Consider the following 20,841-nt stretch of genomic DNA (forward strand, 5'->3'; position numbering starts at 1 on the left):
CTCTGCATCCTTGCACATCACATTTTCATCTTCTGCCTTGGTAGTTCTGCATTCTTCATATTATTCCCCCTTTTCAGATGGACAAGCTGAGGTTCCAAGTCATGCAACAGATACTATGTGAAGCTGAGATTCTGGGCTCAGGTGTTGACTCTTAGCAGAACCTCCATGGGGTGAGACCTTTAGAAGTTTCTGGGCCCTCAGAAGAATGTTGGAGTGGCTTTCCATCCACCCATGCTGCCAGTTCTCTGCCCCCATCTGTTATCAGGTCTTGTGAGCCAGCCCCCACCTGGAATCAGCTCTGCTTCTCTGCCATCTACCCAAACCTGCTCACACACCTCTTTTACTTCCCTTGAACCTGAACATCTCTTCATGTCCCTGAAGAGACCTAGGTTTCTGCCATCCTAGCCATCAAAATGCAAATCTCTAATCCTGGGGAATCAGATGGTTACAAGCAAATTGTGGCTGCCTGACCATACACTCCCCCAGAACTTCCCAGTTTTGAAAACTTTCTTTAAACATTTGCGATGCTGAAACCCACCTTCCCCTGATTGACTGATTCCATCCAGATAGGCTACAGAAGGCCCCAAAAGCCTTAAACAGTTCCTCCGTGGTTAGAGCCTCCTGAAAGAACATCCGGGCCCCTCCACTGTGCACAGCCAAATTCCATGGGAGTAGCGTCCTCCCTGCAGCGACCATACCACTTGGTACCACTGCTGGCCCGCAACCTGCACCCAGAACACACCAGCCTCATGCAGCTGGCTGCCTGGCTTATTCCACAAGACTCAATGGCAGCATCCCATTTGGCAACACACTTGGACTGGTGCCCTGGTGTTACCGGTGGAGGGTGCCCAGGTTCTTGGTGTTTTGAACAAAGAATTGGACAAAATGCACAAAGCAAGGAAAGAATGAAGGAACAAAAGCAGAGGTTTATTGAAAATGAAAGTACACTCCACAGGGCGGGAGTGGTCTTGAGCACAGGGAGTCAAGAGCACCTTTACAGAATTTTCTGGTATTTAAATACCCTCTAGAGGTTTTCCATTGGTTACTTGGTGTACACCCTATGTAAATGAAATAGTGGCCTGCAATCAGTATAATTGGCTGTGGAAAGCAACCAATCAGAGGCTGAAATGAAGTTACAAAGTTACGCTCCTATGCAAATGTCTGATCAGTTGAAGAAAGCAAATGCCGATAGTCCCAGCTACTGGGATGGCTTGAGCCTGGGAGGTTGAGACTGCAGTGAGCCCTGCAGAGAGCAACCAATCAGACATACTTTCAATTGTCCATTTCCCACGCAACCGATCAGACATACTTTCAATTGTCCATTTCCCACGCAGAAAAAGAGCGGGGTGGGAGGGGGGCGGGTGGCAAAGGGAGTTCCTCCAGGCCTTTTGTTACTTAGGCGTGGAAAGTTGTGGTTTTCCTTTTTATTTAGTTCTAGGAAGTCGGCGTGAATTGGCCTTAGGTTCCCTGCGTCCAGACCCTATTCTTCTGCCTCGCTGGCTCAGTCCCAGAGTCCTGTGCATCCCAATGAGCCAGTTAATCTATCTGAGCCTTGTTTCCACATCCTTCACTCATTCAATAAGCATTCACTGTGCCTACCATGGGCCTGCACTGTTCTAGCCACTGAGGATATAGCAGCAAAGAACAAAGATGCAATCTCTGTTTTCTTGGCACATATACATTTTAGTAGAGAAAGAAAAATGATAAATGAGTAAGCAAATAAATAAATGCAATATAGTCAGAGAGTGACAAATGCCTTGAGCAAAAGATGAAAGTTCTGTGACAGAGAGACTGTGGCTGGTCAGATGAGGGGGACTTGGTTAGAGTGGCCAGGGAAGGCAGCTCTGAGGAGGGGTCTTTGAGGTGAGGCCTGGTCACTAAGAGGAAGCCAGCGTGGGAAGACCTAGAGTGAGGTGCGAGGAGCGAGAAGCAGAGGTCAGAGGGACTTGGGTTCAAGGACCAGAAGAATGAATGGACAGAGCGGGTGGGAACGATCTGAGGCCAATCGGAGGCTGAGGTGTGAGTTAGGCTGGATTGCGCAGGGCCAGGGCCTGCAAGGCCCCTGTTTAAACTGCATTCTAGTCTTACTACAAAACCACCGGATGATTTTCCATAAGAAAACCTATACTGTAAACCCCTGTAGCATGTTACTGTACTTAACACTGTAAGCAACTGTAGCACATGGTAAGTATCTGTGTATCTAAACATGAAAAGATACAGTAAAAATACAGTAAAAAGCTACAAAATGGCACACCTGTATAAGACACTTACCATGAATGGAGCTTGCAAGACTGGAAGTTGGTCTGGATGGGTTAGGGAGTAGTGAGTGAATGTGAAGGCCTAGACATTATTGTATACTGTAAACTTTATAAACACTATACACTTAAACTAGACTAGATTTCCTTAACATTTTTTTTGCTTCAATAATAAATTAACCTTAGTTTATGTCACTTTTTTGCTTTGTAAATTTTTAATTTTAAGAAACTTTGACTTTTGTAATAACACTTAGCTTAAAACACAAACACAGCCAGGTGCGGTGGCCTTTGTATTTGATCATGCTTGTAATCCCAGCACTTTGGGAGGTTACAGTGGATGGCTTGAGCCTAGGAGTTTGAGATCACCCTGACCAACACAGTGAAACTCTGTCTCTACAAAATATACACAATTAGCTGGGCATGGTGGCAAATGCATATAGTCCCAGCTACTTGGGATGGCTTGAGCCTGGGAGGTTGAGGCTGCTGTGAGCCCTGATCGTACCAGCCTGGGCAACAGAGCAAGACCCTGTCTCAAAAAAACAAAACAAAACAACAACAACAACAATAAACCAAACCACTTTGTATACCTGTACAAAAATATTTTCTTTCTTTATATTTTTATTCTATGAGCATTTATCTATTTTTAATTTTTTTTTTTTTTACTTTTTAAATGTTTTGTTAAAACTGAAGAAACAAACACACACAGCAGCCTAAGCCTACGTGAGGTCAGGATCATCAACATCACTGTCTTCCACCTCTACATCATGTCCTACCAGACAGTCTTCTGGGGCAGTAACATGCCTGGAGCTGTCATCTCCTATGATGACAAGGCCTTCTTCTAGAGTACCTCCGGAAGGCCCTGCTGAGGCCATTTTACATTGAACTGTTTTGGTTTTTGTTTTTTAAAGTAGAAGGAGTACACTCTAAAATAATGGTTATAGTATAGTAAATGCATAAACCAGTAACACAGTTGTTTATTATCAAGTATTAGGTACTGTACATAATTCTGTAATCCTTCTTTTTTTTTTTTGAGATGGGGTCTTGCTGGGGAACGCAATGGTGTAATCATAGCTCACTGCACTCTCCAATTCCTGAGTTCAAGCAATCCTCCCACGTCTGCCTCCTGAGTAGCTGAGATTATAAGCGTGTACCACCATGCCTGGCTAATTTTTTTTCCTTTTGTAAAAATGGGGTCTCACTATGTTGCCCAGGCTGGTCTCGAACTCCCAACCTTAAGCAATCCTCCCACCTCAGCCTCCCAAAACATTGGCATTATAGGCATGAGCCACTGCATCTGGCCCTTTTCAATACTTTTATATGACTGGCAGCACAGCGGGTTTGTTTACACCAGCATCACCATAAACATACAAGCAATACATTGTGCTATGAAGTTATGACAGCTATGATGTCAGTAGGCAATAGGAATTTTTCAGCTCCATTATAATCTTATGGGACCACCATCATCTGTGTGGTCCCTCATGGACCAAGACATCATCATGTGGCACGTGACTGTATGTGGATGGCACGTGAATCACGAGACCAGATGAGAGTACCTTGAGGCAACATGTAAAGGGAGAAGACAGGCCAAGCTCTGGTACCTCTACCATGGAGAGGACAAGCACAAGCAACCACCAAAGGAGATTGAGAAAGAACAGGCCACTGGGGTAGGAGGAAAACTGGGAACGAGAGAATGCACGAAAACCAAGAAAGGAGATATGTCAAGAAGCAGGGGGTGGTTTGATGTGTTTATGCCACACACTGCCTAGGACCACTTCAAAAACTAAACAAAGTGAGAGCTCCTATGGGGCATGATGGGGCACGCCATGTGTACCACCATTATTATTATTCAAAGGTCATGGCAGGGTGTGGTGGCTCACACCTATAATCCCAGTATTTTGGGAGGCTGAGGCAGGAGGATCACCTGAGGTCAGGAGTTCAAGACCAGCCTGGCCAACATGGCAAAATCCTGCCTCTACTGAAAATACAAAAATTAGCCAGTCATGGTGGTGTATGCCTGTAATCCCAGCTATTTGGGAGGCTGAGGCACAAGAATCGCTTGAACCCAGGAGGCAGAGGTTGCAGTGAGCCGAGATCACGCCACTGCATTCCAGCCTGAGTGACAGAGCAAGACTCCGTCTCAAAAAAACAAAACAAAGCAAAACAAACAAATAAAACAGTGGGCCTCCAGGGCCAACTGTTCTCATGAAGCTATGTTCCACTGTGGGCCTTTCTGTTCCAAATTGTTGGCAACCTTTTTTTTCCCTTCTTTCTTTTTTTTAGAGACAGCATCTTTCTCTGTCACCCAGGCTGGAGTGCAGTAAGCACGATCACCTCTCACTGCAGCCTTGAGCTCCTGGGTTCAAGTGATCCTCCTGTCTCAGCCTTCCAAGTAGCTGGGTCTACAGGCACACACCACCATGCTTGGCTAATTTTATTTCCATTTTTTGTAGAGATGGGGGCTCACTGTGTTGCCCAGGCTGGTCTAGAACTTGAGGCCTCAAGCAATGCTCCTGCCTCGGCCTCTGAAAGCACTGGGATTGCAGGTATGAGTGACCATGCTCAAATTGCCGGTGACTTTTAACAAAGAAAGAGCAATATGGCATCATCTCTCTCATGAAATCTAATTGGAATTGCAGTGGCCATTGAATACCAAGAAACTTCTAATGAAGTGGACCCAGAAGGATCAAATGGGAGAAGAAAATGAAGAAAAAGAACAAAGAGTTTACAAACATCATGCCTGAGGGCCAGAATTTTCCCTAAGGATGCAGAAAACTGGTTGCCAGAGGAAGAGCAGAGGATCGTCCCAACCTCATGAGGACATCGGACCCCAACATCACCTAGTAAGTCCTGGCTGCACATTGGTTGATAAAAGGGATTATCTTATAAAGTAGTGGTTCAGCAGAAAGAACTGAGTAACTTTGGGGTTATTTATAAAGCAGCAGGCAGTATGAAACCATTGTTTCAAAAAACAACCCAGTCATTTCTAAACATCTCTATGCTTCTCCATGTCTTGAACAAGCCACAATTAAACAGAGCTGCATGACAATGATGAGCTTCTCTGGTGCTTGACTCTGCATGGTGTGTGTGTGTATGTGTGTGTGTGTGTGTGTGTGTGTGTGTGTGTGAGAGAGAGAGAGAGACAGAGAGAGAGACAGAGAGAGAGGTACAGAGATTCCCATATAACCCTTTCCCCCACACATGTACAGCCTGTCCCTTGTCAACATCTCCCCCCGCCATTTGTTGTAATTGATGAACGGCAGTGACACATCATTGTCACCCAAAGTCCACAGTTTACATCAGGGTTCACTCTTGGTGTTACATATTCTATGGGTTTTTGTAAGTGTAAAATGGCATGTACCCATCATTACAGTGTCACACAGTGACACAGAGTCATATCACTACCCTGAAAATCCGCTGCGCTCTGCCTGTTCATCCTTCCCTGCCACCAACCCCTAGCAACCACCAATCTTTTTACTGTCTCCACAGTTTTGCCTTTTTCTGAGCATCATATGACTGGAATCATACAGTATGTAGCCTTTTCAGAGTGGCTTCTTTCTCTTACTAATATGCATTTGAGGTTTCTCTATGTCTTTTCGTGACTTGATAGTTCATTTCTTCTTAGTGCTAAATAATATTCTGTTTTCTGGATGTACCACAGTTAATCCATCCACCTACTGAAGGACATCTTGATTGCTTCCAATTGTTGACAATTATAAGTAAAACTGCTATGAACATCCGTGTGGTAATGCTTTTTCAACTCCTCTGGGTGAATAGAAAACTAAGGAGCACAGTTACTGGGTTGTCTGGTATATTTAGCTTTGTGAGACACCACCAAGCTGGGCCTGGCACAGTGACTCATGCCTGTAACCCCAGCATTTGGGGAGGCTTAGGTGAGGGGAAGGCTCGAGGTCAGGAGTTTGAGAGCAGCCTGAAATCAATTTTTTTTTCAAAAAGGAAACCACCTGTATTAAACCATTCTTGTATTGCTGTAAAGAAATGCCTGAGGTTGGGTAATTTATAAAGAAAAGAGGTTTTAATTGACTCACAGTTCTGCAGGTTATACAGGAACCATCACCTACTGGCGCCAGCATTTGCTCAGTTTCTGGGGAGGCCTCAGGTAGCTTTTACTCATGGTCGAAAGCAAAGCTGGAGCAGGCCCTTCACATAGCCAGAGCAGGAGTAAGAGAGAGAGCGGGTGGGGGAGGTGCCACATACTTTTAAACAACCAGATCTCATGAGTGCTCACTTACTATCACGAGGACACCGCCAAGCCACGAGGGATTCACCCTCATGGTCCAAATACCTCCCACCAGGCCCCACCTCCAACACTGGGGGTTACAATTCAACATGAGATTAGGGTAGGTAGGACATATATCCAAACTATATTACAAACAAACTGCCTTCCAAAGTGCCTGTTCTGGCTGGGAATGGTGGTTTACACCTATAATCCCAGCACTTTGGGAGGCCGAGGCGGGCAGATAACTTGAGGTCAGTTCGAGACCAGCCTGGCCAACATGGTGAAATCCTGTCTGTACTAAAAATACAAAAATTATCCTGGCATGGTGGCACAAGCCAGTGATCCCAGCTACTCAGGAGGCTGAGGCAGGAGAATTGCTTGAACCCGGCAGGCAGAGGTTGCAGTGAGCCAAGATCACGCCACTACACTCCAGCCTGGCAGACAAAGCAAGACTCCTTCTCAAAAAAAAAAAAGAAAGAAAGAAAAACAAAGTACTTGTTCCATATTGCATCCCCACCAGCAATGAATGAGAGTTCCTGTTGATCCACCTCCTCACCAGCATTTGGCGTTGCCATGTTCTGAAGATTTGCCATCCTAGTAGGTGCATAGTAGTCAAAACCAGATTTTGAAATGAAGTCACAAGGAACATATTTACCCTCCCATTTGGAACCATAAAAGATCCAGTCAAAATGTATGAAACCATGGACTTCAACACTTTGGACATCAGGCAATGAAGGACGGGAATTCCTGAGAGGCGGGAAAATGAGATGAGCACTAGGTTCCTCAGCTCAGCACCTTGGGAGAGTTTCTAGCCTGCCAGAGGTGGGGCGGGTTGGGGGCGGCGCCAAATAGAACTGGAAGACTGGTTTGAGAACATGGAGCTGAGAGCCTGGAACAACTAAGCTAGAGTTCAGAGGACAGGGAGCCAAAGAGAGCACTGAAGAGAGCAAAGAGAGAGGTTTAGAGCATTTAGCAGAGTACTGATCGGCATGTGTGTGTAAGGAAATTACCCAGCTATGGGGAAGGAACTCTCCAAAATGATTAGAAGGATCAATACGCCCTGCTCACACAGACAGCAATAGTGCCTTTTCCTACTAGACTGACTGGAAAACCTCAGAATTTCACAGTAGGAGACTCAGGAATGTCTTGCCTGAGTAGTGCAAGATTAGTGCAAAATAATCAGTAGTGCAAAAAGATCAGAGACTAGGCACTGATACACACCCACCAAACAATTCATAAATCAAGACTTAAAAGATGAAGCTGTCTCTGAATAAATTAACTGCATTCCAGAACAAAGTTCTAGAAGATTTATAGGAAGGGAAAATATTCAGCATCCAGTAAGGCAAACTCTCTCTTTTTTGACATCCAAAAAAGAAAAGAAAAGAAAGGATTACCAGGCATTCACAGAGGCAGGAAAACATGACCCATAATTAGAATAAGGAAGTTATTTTTTAAAAAGACTGAAGTCAAATTCCTGAGATGAAAACTACTTTCATGGGATTAATGGGTGGGATTAATGGCAGAATAGGCACTGCAGAAGAAAAGATTATTGAACTTAAAAACATTACGATTAAAACTACCAAAAATGAAAAGAAAAATAAATTTTAAAAATAAAAAGAATATCAGTGAGTTTTAGGGCAACTTTAAGCATCCTAATAAATGTGTAACTGGAGTCTCTGACAGGGCAGGGTCAGGCAGAAAATATTTGAGAAATAATGGCTGAAAAAATTTCCAAAGTTGACGAAAACTATGAATACACAGATTCATGAAGCTCGCCAAACCCCAAGCTTAAGAAACATGAAGAAAACTATACCAAGGCTTTTTGTAATTGAATTGATTGCAGTGAGCCATGATTGCGCCACTGCACTCCAGCCTGAGTGACAGAGCGAGACTCCGTCTCAGCAGCAACAACAACAACAACAAAAACAGTGATAAAGAGAAGATCTTAAAAGCAACCAGAAGAAAAAGACATGGTATGTACAGAGGACAAAGATAAGGACAACTGTAGTTTTCTCTTTGGAAACAGTGCAAGCAGAAACACAGTGGAGATATCTTTAAGCACTGATAGAAAAAATAATAATAATTTTGATTTCTAAACGCCCCCCCAAATCTTTCCAAAAGAAAAGTGAAATAAAGACTTTTCCAACATATGAAAGCTGAAAGAATTCATCATGAGTAGACACAAACTACAAGAAACAGTAATGGAAATTCGTCAAGCAAAAGTAAAATTATACCAAAGAGAAATCTGGATCTACACAAAGAACTGAAGAGCACCAGAAATAGTGACTACATGGGTAAATGTGTAAGACTTTTTTATTATTTAATTTGCTTTAAAATATAAATTGTTTAAACAAAATAATGGCAATGTATTGTGTAAAATGTGGCAACAGCATAAAGGCCAGGGGGAGAGAGTACCGTAGAAGATTCTTAGACTAGAGTTTCTGAAACACAGCATCATTGGCATATTGGGCCAGATAATTTTCCACTGTGAAAAACTATCCTGTGCATTGTATGATTTTAGCAGGATCCCTGACTTCTACCCACTAAAGGCCCCTAGACTCTGCATATCATCAACAATCCTCTGGAAGACAAAATTGTTCCCAGCTGAAAATCAGTGCTATATGTGGAAAGGTTTAATATCACTTGATGATAGATGGCGATAAGTTAAAAATATACATTGTAAATTCTAGAGCAAGTACTAAAATAATGAAATAAAGAGATAATAGGCCAACAGATAAAACAAAATTGAGAATTAGAAAGCATTCAATCCAAAGAAGGCATAAAATGAGTTTAAAAGGAATAAAGAACACATTAGATAGGATACACAGAAAACAAGGAAGGGTGACAGTCTTAAACCTAACCATGTTCAAAAAATCACATTAGATGTATATGGTTTAAATACCCAATTAAAACATAGAGAATGTCAAAGTGAATAAAAAATCAATACTAAATGACATGTTGCCTGAAACAAATGCACTTTAAATATGAAGACAGAAATAGATTAAGAGTCGGGATGGAGAAAAAGATATATAACACTAACACCAGTCAAAGAAAGCTACAGTGGCTGTGTCAATATAAGACAAAGATTTCAGAGCAAAAAATAATATTAGGGATGAGGAAGATCATTTCATAAAGACAAAGGGGTCAATTTCCCAAGAGGGCATAATGATAATAAACATGTATGCCTGTAATAAGGGAGCTTCAGAATCATGAAGTCACAAAGTAAAAGCTGATAGAATTGTAATGAAAAATAGCCAGATCTACAGTTATGAATACTAATATTCTTCCTCAATAATTGATAGAATAAGCAGACAGGAAATCAGCAAAGAAATAGTAGAGCTGAATATTCTCAATCAACATGACCTGTTTGACATTTTATGGAATGCTCCATGGCAGTGTTCTTTCTTCTTCAGTGGCTGCAGAACACTTACTAAGATATTCTGAGAAACAAAATTGGTGGCAACATATCTCAAAATATTCCAGTCATATAAAGTACGCTCTCTGAACAAAATGGAATTGAATTTGGAACCAATATCAGAAAGATGTCTGAAAACTCTCCAAATATTTGGAAATTATATAACAAACTTCTAAATAATCTGTGGGTCCAGAAGAAATCAAAGAGAAGGTAGAAAATATCTTGAATTTAATAAAAATGAAGGCACAACATATCAGAATCTTGGGGATGCCAGTAAAATAGTACCTAGTGGGCAAGAAAGGTCTCAAATCAATGACCTCAGTTTTCATTTTAAGAAAGTAGAAAAGTTTAATATGGGTCAAATTAAATTCAAAGCCAAAGAAAAGGAAAGAAAAAGGATCAATGGAGAAATCAATTACCGCTGAAAACAGAAAAACAGAGAGAAAATAAAACCAAAACCTGGTTCTCTGGGGAGATCCATAACCTTGGTAAACGTCTAGCTAAACTGATCCAGGAAAAATGAGAGAAGATGCAAATTACCAATGTTAGAAATAGCAATGCTGATATCATTGCAGATTATACAGGTATTAAAACAATAATAAGAGAATATTATGTACAATTTTATGTCAATAAATTCATGACTTAGATTAAGTGGACAAATTCTGGACAAATTTTGGCTACATTTCTGCTACTGCCTTATCATCTTTCAACTTCTAAATGTCGGAGCATACAAGATTGCCATGTTCTCTTTTCAGCCCAACCAGCAAATAGGTCCCCAAAAATCACAGGGAAATTTGAGATGAAAACATAAACACAACATATAAAAACTTATGGGATGCAAAAAACATAGTGCTCAGAGAGAAATGTACAACTGTACACACCTACATTAAAAGAGAAGAAAGATATCAAATCAACAACTTAACTGTGTGCATTAAATAACTAGAAAAATCAGAGCAAACGAAACCCAAAGCTAACAGAAGAAAGGAAATAATAAATACAGAGCAGATGAAACTGAAATGAAAAAACAACAGAGAGAATCAACAAAAGAAAAAGTTTCTTATTTGAAAGTAAAATATTAACAAACCTTTAGCTAGACCAAGAAAAAGAGACAATGCAAATACTTAAAATGAGAAATGAAAATGGGTACATTACTACTGCTTTACAGAAATAGTAAGGATTACAAAATGATACTATGAACAGCTGTTGTATTAGTTCATTTTCACACTGCTATAAAGAATATCTGAGACTGGGTAATTTATAAAGGAAAGAGGCTCCACAGTTCCACATGGCTGGGGATGTCTCAGGAAATTTACAATCATGGCAGAAGAGGAAAGAGAAGCAAGTACCTTCTTAGAAAGGTGGCAGGAGAGAGAGCTGGTAAAGGGGGAAGAGCCCCTTATGAAACCATCAGATCTCGTGAGAACACACTCACTATCATGAGAACAGCATGGGGGAAACTGCCCCCTACGATCCAATCACCTCCCACCAGGTCCCTCCCTCAACACGTGGGGATTACAGTTCGAGATGAGATTTGGATGGGGACACAGAGCCAAACCATATCAATTTTACACCAACAAATTTGATAACCCGAATGAATGGAACAGATTGAAATTACCAAACTATCAAAACGGGCTCAAGAAGATCTCACAACAACAATCTACATAACCAACAGACCTATAAGAAGAAAAGAGATTGAATCAGTAATCAAAAATCTCCCAAAAAAGAAAAGCCCAGGACCATCACCATATTCACTAGTGAATTCTATAAAATATTTTAGGAAGAATTAATACCATTTTTCAAAATCTGCCACCCAAAATAGAAAGGATACCTCCTAACTTCATTCTATGAGGTCATATTTATCCTGATACCAAAGTCAAACAGACACCACAAGAAGAGAAAACCACAGATCAATATACCTTATGAATATAAATGCAAAACTCTCAACACTAGTAAACCAAACCCAAAAGCATGTTAAAAGAAATATACACCATGGGCCGGGCGCGGTGGCTCAAGCCTGTAATCCCAGCACTTGTGGGAGGCCGAGACGGGCGGATCATGAGGTCAGGAGATCGAGACCATCCTGGCTAACACGGTGAAACCCCGTCTCTACTAAAAAATACAAAAAACTAGCCGGGCGTGGTGGCGGGCGCCTGTAGTCCCAGCTACTCAGGAGGCTGAGGCAGGAGAATGGCGTGAACCCGGGAGGCGGAGCTTGCAGTGAGCTGAGATCCAGCCACTGCACTCCAGCCTGGGCGACAGAGCAAGACTCCGTCTCAAAAAAAAAAAAAAAAAAGAAAAGAAATATACACCATGACCATGTGCAATATATCCAAGGAATGCAAGAATGTTTTAACAAGAAAATTAAGCAATGTAATAAACAACATTATGAGAATAAATGGGGAAAAAAACCCACATGATCATCTTAGTTGATGAAGAAAATGCATTTCACCAAATCTGACACCCTTGCATGATAACAACACTAAGAAAACTAGGAATAGAAGGGAGCTTCCTCAAAATAATAAAGGGCATTTATGAAAAAAACAATGGCTAACATCATAATGATGATAAACTGAAAACTTCTCCCCTGCTGTGGTTTAAATGCATGTGTCACTTTCAAATATATATGTTGGAACTTAACACCCAAAGTGGTGATAATAAGAGATGAGGTCCTTGGGGTGATTAGGCCATAAGGGGTCCAGTCTAATGAATGGGATTAATGACCTTATGAAAGGGCTAGAGGGAAAGAGTTTCTCCCTTCAGCTCCTCCCACCATGTGGGGACACAGCAATTCTCCCCTCTGGACAATGCAGCAACATGGCACCATCTTGGAAGCAGACAGTGAGCCCCTACCAGGCACAAAATTTGCTAGTGTCTTGATCTTGGACTTCTCAGCCTCCAGAAGTATAAGAAATAAATTTCTGTTCTTTATAAATTACTCCATCTAAATTGTTTTGTTATTCTAGCTTGAATGGACAAAGGTACCTTCAAAATCAGGAACAAGACAAGGAGCAGCTTTTCTTCTCCCTTGTTTGCCACCTCTATTCAGCATTGTCCTAGAATTTCTGGCCAGAGCAAATAGGCAAGAAAAAGAAATAAAAGTTATCCAAGTTGGAAAAGAAGAAGTAAAACTATACCTATTCATAGGTGACATATTCTATGCATAAGAAATCCCAAATAATCAATTTTTGAAACATACCAGAACTAATAAATGAATGCAGCAAAGTGTAGGATACAAGATCAACACGCAAAACTCAGTGGTATTTTAAATACCAGCAATGAACAATCTGAAAAGAAAATTAAGGAAACATTCTGCTATGATTAAATGTTTATCCCCTCCAACACTATGTTGAAACTTAATGCAACAGTACTAAGATGTGGGGCCTTTAAGAGGTGATTGTGTCATGAGGGCTCTGCCATTAACCACTAATAGCTAAATAGGTTAATGACCCACAGGGGTGGGTTATTTATGACGAGAGTGAGTCTGTTATAAAAGCCAGTTTGTCAGCTCTAGCTCCCTCTCCATGTGATGCCCAATGCTGCAGCAAAACTCTGCAGAGTCCACACCAGCAAGAAGACCCTCACCAGATGTAGCCTCCAGAACAGTAAGAAAATCCAGCAATCCTACTACTAAGTATATATCCAAGGGAGATGAAATCAGTGTATTGAAGAGGTATCTGCACTCTCATGTTTATTGCAGCACCATTCACAATAGCCAAGATATGGAATCAACCTAGGTGTCCATCAATTGATAAATGGATAAATAAAATGTGGTATAAATGCACAATGGAATACGATTTAGCCATAAAAATGAATGATATTCTGTCATTTGTGATGACATGGAGGGACCTGGAGGACATTATATTAAGTGAAATAAGCCAGGCACAAAAAAAACAGTACTGCATGATCTCACTCAAGTGGAATCTACAAAATGTTGATCTCATAGAAATAGAGAGCAGAAAAGTGGTTACCAGAGGATGGGGAGGGCAATGGGTGGGGAGATGGAGAAGAAGGTACGAAGTTACAGTTAGATTGGAGGAATCAGTTCAGGTGTGCTATTGCACAATAGGGTGACTATAGTTAACAATCATATATTGTATAGTTCAAAATAAGAGGATTTTTAATATCCTCACCACAAATAATAAATGTTTGAGGTAATAGATTTGCTAATCACCCTGATTTGATTATTGCACAATGTATACATGTATCAAAACAGCACATCGTGCCCCACAAATATGTGTGATTATTATATATCAATTAAAAATAAAATGCATCGGGGGCGGAGCAAGATGGCCGAATAGGAACAGCTCCAGTCTCCAACTCCCAGCGCGAGTAACACACAGAGACCGGTGATTTCTGCATTTTCAACTGAGGTACTGGGGTCATCTCTCTAGGGAGTGCCGGACAATCGGTGCTGGTCAGCTGCTGCAGCCTGACCAGCGTGAGCTGAAGCAGGCGAGGCATCGCCTCACCTGGAAGCGCAAGGGGGAAGGAAATCCGTTTTCCTAGCCAGGGGAACTGAGACCATAACACCTGGAAAATCGCGTAACTCCCACCCCAATACTGCGCTTTAAGGAAACAGGCACACCAGGAGAATATATCCCACACCTGGCCGGGAGGGTCCCACGCCCACGGAGCCTCCCTCACTGCTAACACAGCTGTCTGCCGCGATCTATCCGCAAGGCAGCAGCGAGGCTGGGGGAGGGGCGCCCGCCATTGCTGAGGCTTAAGTAGGTAAACAAAGCCGCTGGGAAGCTCGAACTGGGTGGAGCTCACAGCAGCTCAAGGAAACCTGCCTGTCTCTGTAGACTCCACCTCTGGGGACAGCCCACAGCTGAGGTCCAATAGGGAAAGCAGCGGGGGCGGTGCAGAGGCGAACGACTCTGTCTGACAGCTTTGGGGAGAGCCATGGATCTCCCAACGCGGAGGTTGAGATCCGAGAACGGACAGACTGCCTGCTCAGGTGGTCCCTGACCCCTGAGTAGCCTAGCTGGGAGACATCCCCCACTAGGGGCAGTCTGACACCCCACACTTCACAGGTGGACTCATCCCTGAGAGGAAACTTCCAAGGAAGAATCAGACAGGTACACTCGCTGCTCAGCAATATTCTATCTTTGGCAACCTCTGCTGCTGATACCCAGGCAAACAGGGTCTGGAGTGGACCTCAAGCAATCTCCAACAGACCAACAGACAGTCCTTCTGACTGTCAGACGGAAAACTATCAAACAGGAAGGACACCTATACCAAAACCCCATCAGTACGTCACCATCATCAAAGACCAGAGACAGATAAACCACAAAGATGGGGAAAAAGCAGGGCAGAAAAGCTGGAAATTCAAAAATAAGAGCGCATCTCCCCCTGCAAAGGAGCGCAGCCCATCGCCAGCAACGGATCAAAGCTGTCAGAGAATGACTTTGACGAGATGAGAGAAGAAGGCTTCAGTCCATCAAACTTCTCAGAGCTAAAGGAGGAATTACGTACCCAGCGCAAAGAAACTAAAAATCTTGAAAAAAAATGGAAGAATTGACAGCTAGACTAATTAATGCAGAGAAGATCATAAACGAAATGACAGAGATGAAAACCATGACACGAGAAATACGTGACAAATGCACAGCTTCAGTAACCGACTCGATCAACTGGAAGAAAGAGTATCAGCGATTGAGGATCAAATGAATGAATGAAGCGAGAAGAGAAACCAAAAGAAAAAGAAGAAAAGAAATGAACAAAGCCTGCAAGAAGTATGGGATTATGTAAAAAGACCAATCTACGTCTGATTGGGGTGCCTGAAAGTGGGGGGAAAATGGAACCAAGTTGGAAAACACTCTTCAGGATATCATCCAGGAGAACTTCCCCAACCTAGTAGGGCAGGCCAACATTCAAATTCAGGAAATACAGAGAACGCCACAAAGATACTCCTCCAGAAGAGCAACTCCAAGACACATAATTGCCAGATTCACCAAGTTGAAATGAAGGAAAAAATCTTAAGGGCAGCCAGAGAGAAAGGTCGGGTTACCCACAAAGGGAAGCCCATCAGACTAACAGCAGATCTCTCGGCAGAAACTCTACAAGCCAGAAGAGAGTGGGGGCCAATATTCAACGTTCTTAAAGAAAAGAATTTTCAACCCAGAATTTCATATCCAGCCAAACTAAGTTTCATCAGTGAAGGAGAAATAAAATCCTTTACAGATAAGCAAATGCTTAGAGATTTTGTCACCACCAGCCTGCCTTACAAGAGACCCTGAAGGAAGCCCTAAACATGGAAAGGAACAACCGGTACCAGCCATTGCAAAAACATGCCAAAATGTAAAGACCATCGAGGCTAGGAAGAAACTGCATCAACTAATGAGCAAAATAACCAGTTAATATCATAATGACAGGATCAAGTTCACACATAACAATATTAACCTTAAATGTAAATGGACTAAATGCTCCAATTAAAACACAGACTGGCAAACTGGATAAAGAGTCAAGACCCATCAGTCTGCTGTATTCAGGAGACCCATCTCACATGCAGAGACATACATAGGCTCAAAATAAAGGGATGGAGAAAGATCTACCAAGCAAATGGAGAACAAAAAAAAGCAGGGGTTGCAATCCTAGTCTCTGATAAAACAGACTTTAAACCATCAAAGATCAAAAGACAAAAGAAGGCCATTACATATTGGTAAAGGGATCAATTCAACAGGAAGAGCTAACTCTCCTAAATATATATGCACCCAATACAGGAGCACCCAGATTCATAAAGCAAGTCCTTAGAGACCTACAAAGAGACTTAGACTCCCATACAATATAATGGGAGATTTCAACACTCCACTGTCAACATTAGACAGATCAACGAGACAGAAAGTTAACAAGGATATCCAGGAATGAACTCATCTCTGCACCAAGCGGACCTAATAGACATCTATAGAACTCTCCACCCCAAATCAACAGAATATACATTCTTCTCAGCACCACATCGCACTTATTCCAAAATTGACCACATAATTGGAAGTAAAGCACTCCTCAGCAAATGTCAAAGAACAGAAATTATAACAAACTGTCTCTCAGACCACAGTGCAATCAAACTAGAACTCAGGACTAAGAAACTCAATCAAAACCGCTCAACTACATGGAAACTGAATAACCTGCTCCTGAATGACTACTGGGTACATAACGAAATGAAAGCAGAAATAAAGATGTTCTTTGAAACCAATGAGAACAAAGATACAACATACCAGAATCTCTGGGACACATTTAAAGCAGTGTGTAGAGGGAAATTTATAGCACTAAATGCCCACAAGAGAGCAGGAAAGATCTAAAATTGACACTTTAACATCACAATTAAAAGAACTAGAGAGGCAAGAGCAAACACATTCAAAAGCTAGCAGAAGGCAAGAAATAACTAAGATCAGAGCAGAACTGAAGGAGATAGAGTCACAAAAAACCCTCCAAAAATCAATGAATCCAGGAGTTGGTTTTTAAAAGATCAACAAATTGACAGACCGCTAGCAAGACTAATACAGAAGAAAAGAGAGAGGAATCAAATAGACGCAATAAAAAATGATAAAGGGGATATCACCACCGACCCCACAGAAATACAAACAACATCAGAGAATACTATAAATGCCTCTATGCAAATCGACTAGAAAATCTAGAAGAAATGGATTTTCCTGGACACTTACACTCTCCCAAGACTGAACCAGGAAGAAGTTGAATCCCTGAATAGACCAATAGCAGGCTCTGAAATTGAGGCAACAATTAATAGCCTACCCACCAAAAAAAGTCCAGGACCAGATGGATTCACAGCTGAATTCTACCAGAGGTACAAGGAGGAGCTGGTACCATTCCTTCTGAAACTATTCCAATCAATAGAAAAAGAGGGATCCTCCCTAACTCATTTTATGAGGCCAATATCATCCTGATACCAAAGCCTGGCAGAGACACAACAAAAAACAGAATTTTAGACCAATATCCCTGATGAACATCGATGCAAAAATTCTCAATAAAATACTGGCAAACCGGATTCAGCAGCACATCAAAAAGCTTATCCACCATGATCAAGTGGGCTTCATCCCTGGGATGCAAGGCTGGTTCAACATTCGCAAATCAATAAACGTAATCCAGCATATAAACAGAACCAAAGACAAGAACCACATGATATCTCAATAGATGCAGAAAAGGCTTTTGACAAAATTCAACAGCCCTTCATGCTAAAAACGCTCAAGAAATTCGGTATTGATGGAACGTACCTCAAAAATAAGAGCTATTTACGACAAACCCACAGCTAATATCATACTGAATGGGCAAAAACTGGAAAATTCCCTTTGAAAACTGGCACAAGACAGGGATGCCCTCTCTCACCACTCCTATTCAACATAGTGTTGGAAGTTCTGGCTAGGGCAATCAGGCAAGAGAAAGAAATCAAGGGTTAGGAAAAGAAGAAGTCAAATTGTCCCTGTTTGCAGATGACATGATTGTATATTTAGAAAAACCCATCGTCTCAGCCCAAATCTCCTTAAGCTGATAAGCAACTTCAGCAAAGTCTCAGGATACAAAATTAATGTGCAAAAATCACAAGCATTCTTATACACCAGTAACAGACAAGCAGAGAGCCAAGTCAGGAATGAACTTCCATTCACAATTGCTTCAAAGAGAATAAAATACCTAGGAATCCAGCTTACAAGGGATGTAAAGGACCTCTTCAAGGAGAACTACAAACCACTGCTCAGTGAAATCAAAGAGGACACAAACAAATGGAAGAACATACCATGCTCATGGATAGGAAGAATCAATATCGTGAAAATGGCCATACTGCCCAAGGTGATTTATAGATTCAATGCCATCCCCATCAAGCTACCAATGAGTTTCTTCACAGAATTGGAAAAAACTGCTTTAAAGTTCATATGGAACCAAAAAAGAGCCCGCATTGCCAAGACAATCCTAGGTCAAAAGGACAAAGCTGGAGGCGTCACGCTACCTGACTTCAAACTATACTACAAGGCTACAGTAACCAAAACAGCATGGTACTGGTACCACAACAGAGAAATAGACCAGTGGAACAGAACAGAGTCCTCAGAAATAATACCACACATCTACAGCCATCTGATCTTTGACAAACCTGACAAAAACAAGAAATGGGGAAGGATTCCCTATTAATAATGGTGCTGGAAAATTGGCTAGCCACAAGTAGAAAGCTGAAACTGGATCCTTTCCTTACCCCTTATACGAAAATTAATTCAAGATGGATTAGAGACTTAAATGTTAGACCTAATACCATAAAAACCCTAGAAGAAAATCTAGGTAGTACCATTCAGGACATAGGCATGGGCAAGGACTTCATGTCTAAAACACCAAAAGCAACGGCAGCAAAAGCCAAAATTGACAAATGGGATCTCATTAAACTAAAGAGCTTTTGCACAGCAAAAGAAACTACCATCAGAGTGAACAGGCAACCTACAGAATGGGAGAAAATTTTTGCAACCTACTCATCTGACAAAGGGCTAATATCCAGAATCTACAAAGAACTCAAACAAATATACAAAAAAAACAAACAACCCCATCAAAAAGTGGGCAAAGGATATGAACAGACATTCTCAAAAGAAGACATCCATACAGCCAACAGACACATGAAAAAATGCTCATCATCACTCGCCATCAGAGAAATGCAAATCAAAACCACAATGAGATACCATCTCACACCAGTTAGAAAGGCAATCATTAAGAAGTCAGGAAACAATAGATGTTGGAGAGGATGTGGAGAAATAGGACACTTTTACACTGTTGGTGGGATTGTAAACTAGTTCAACCATTATGGAAAACAGTATGGCGATTCCTCAAGGATCTAGAACTAGATGTACCATATGACCCAGCCATCCCACTACTGGGTATATACCCAAAGGATTATAAATTACTCTACTACAAAGACACATGCACACGTATGTTTATTGCGGCACTATTCACAATAGCAAAGACTTGGAATCAACCCAAATGTCCATCTGTGACAGACTGGATTAAGAAAATGTGGCACATATACACCATGGAATACTATGCAGCCATCAAAAAGGATGAGTTTGCGTCCTTTGTAGGGACATGGATGCAGCTGGAAACCATCATTCTTAGCAAACTATCACAAGAAGAGAAAACCAACACCGCATGTTCTCACTCATAGGTGGGAACTGAACAATGAGATCACTTGGACTCGGGAAGGGGAACATCACACACTGGGGCCTATCATGGGGAGGGGAGGAGGGAGGGATTGCATTGGGGAGTTATACATGATATAAACGTTATGCACATGTACCCTAGAACTTAAAGTATAATAAAAAATAAAAAAAAAAGAAAAAATAAAATAAAATAAAATAAAATGCATCTTTTAAAAAGTACTATAAAAGGTCAGGCGTGGTGTCTCACACCTGTAATCCCAGCATTTTGGGACGCTGAGTCAGGGGGATCACCTGAGGCCAGGAGTTCAAGACCAGCCTGGCCAACATGGCAAAAACCCGTCGCTACTAAAAATACAAAAATTAGCTGGGCGTGGTGGTGCGTGCCTGTAATCCCAGCTACTCAGGAGGCTGAGGCCGGAGAATTGCATGAACCCAGGAGGCAGAGATTGCAGTGAGCTGAGATTATACCACTGCACTCCAGCCTGGGCAGCAGAGTGAGACTGTCTCAAAAAACAAAAAGCAAACAAACAAAAGTTCTATAAAATATAAATCTATTTTCTTTATAAATTACCCAGTCTCGGCCAGGCGTGGTGGCTCACGCCTGTAATCCCAGCACTTTGGGAAGCCAACGCGGGTAGATGACCTGAGGTCAGGAGTTCCAGACCAGCCTGGCCAATATGGTGAAATCCTGTCTCTATTAAAAATACAAAAAATTAGCCACATATGGTGGTAGGGGCCTGCAGTCCCAGCTACTCGGGAGGCTGAGGCAGGAGAATCGCTTGAACCCAGGAG

Source organism: Trachypithecus francoisi, unplaced genomic scaffold (assembly GCF_009764315.1).
Source record: "Trachypithecus francoisi isolate TF-2019V2 unplaced genomic scaffold, Tfra_2.0 Lachesis_group9, whole genome shotgun sequence".
Classification (NCBI taxonomy): Eukaryota; Metazoa; Chordata; class Mammalia; order Primates; family Cercopithecidae; genus Trachypithecus; species Trachypithecus francoisi.